Here is a 1103-nt window from a genome sequence, read left to right as displayed (position 1 = left end):
GGCTGGGTGGGCACCAAATGAGCAGCCAAGCTCAGCCCACCCCAGGCAGGCTCTGCTCCAGCATAACAGAGGTCCTCCCACCGCCCTTGCTCTCACCCCAGAGATGATGGGCAGGGGTGGGGTGCTACAGGCAAGGAAGAGAAAGTCTTTCTGGAGCCCTGGATGCATGTTTGGATGTGGCGTTAATGTGCTCTGCTACAGGAAAGAGCTGGGAGCTCTGGGAGCAGGAGGGGAGGCACGGGACTGGAAAAGGCTTTACCCTGTTCTTGTCAGCTCTCCTCCCCGCCTGCCAGGGCTCCCGCTCTGATTTTAGGAGCTGGGGTGCAGTGAGGGTTTAATTGCAGGAGGTAGCAAGGCAGATGCTAGTGACAGGGAAGTATTAAACCTCCTGTGCCCTCGTTGTTTCTTTCTTTCCACCTCATGAAGAATATCTGAGATCCCTCAGATATTCCCCAACAGGGACAGTTGGTCAGAGGCCTGAGTGCAACAGTAACAGTCAAGGGTGTCCCTGCTGCCATGGCTCAGTTGCTCAGCAGCCTTCTGCCGACTCCTGGAAACCCTGTGGGTGGGCATGGGGTGTCCTTGGGCAGCTGCGTGAAGAGAATGCTGCTGCCAGGCAGGTTTCTGCTGCCTGTCTGTTCCTGCACAAGGCGCTGAGGCTTTGCATGCTCACTTCACATATGACCGCTTCCAAGTGCCAAGCGTGTCTTAAAACTCGCTGCTGGGTGTCAACGCCGACGCCTCCGGCTGTCACAGAGGCCGGCCTGGATGCTCCCTGAATAGTAAAAGCAGGGGAGAGGGTCATGGGCTCCCAAAGAACACGACTGAGGACCAGGACAGGGGAAAAAAAAAGTTATTTTCCCTGACCGGGAATCGAACCCGGGCCGCGGCGGTGAGAGCGCCGAATCCTAACCACTAGACCACCAGGGAACTACGCTACAAGTTTTCCTCTCCTCTCTCAAGAGAGCGCGACAAAAAGAACACGGCCCTCCACCTCCCATTTTCATTCGTTGTGTCCCTCCCCTTCCGGACAGTACCAAGTCTCGTAGGCAGGAGTGTGTAAGAAGGGCCATTCCATTCCACCGTAAAGAGGGAGGGTGGGG

General features: G+C 56.6%; 1 non-coding gene across 1 annotated transcript; it reads right to left on the bottom strand.

The window, feature by feature from the left end:
* Positions 1-858: 858 nt before the first annotated feature.
* Positions 859-930, bottom strand: TRNAE-CUC. Its single transcript has one exon. It is a non-coding gene; the product is annotated as a tRNA-Glu (tRNA).
* Between the last annotated feature and the right edge of the window lie 173 nt (positions 931-1103).

The sequence above is a fragment of the Buceros rhinoceros genome, unplaced genomic scaffold (genome assembly GCF_000710305.1).
Source record: "Buceros rhinoceros silvestris isolate BGI_N320 unplaced genomic scaffold, ASM71030v1 scaffold32730, whole genome shotgun sequence".
NCBI lineage: Eukaryota > Metazoa > Chordata > Aves > Bucerotiformes > Bucerotidae > Buceros > Buceros rhinoceros.
The sequence above is the reverse complement of the archived record's forward strand: the minus strand, read 5'-3'. Positions and strand labels throughout refer to the sequence as shown.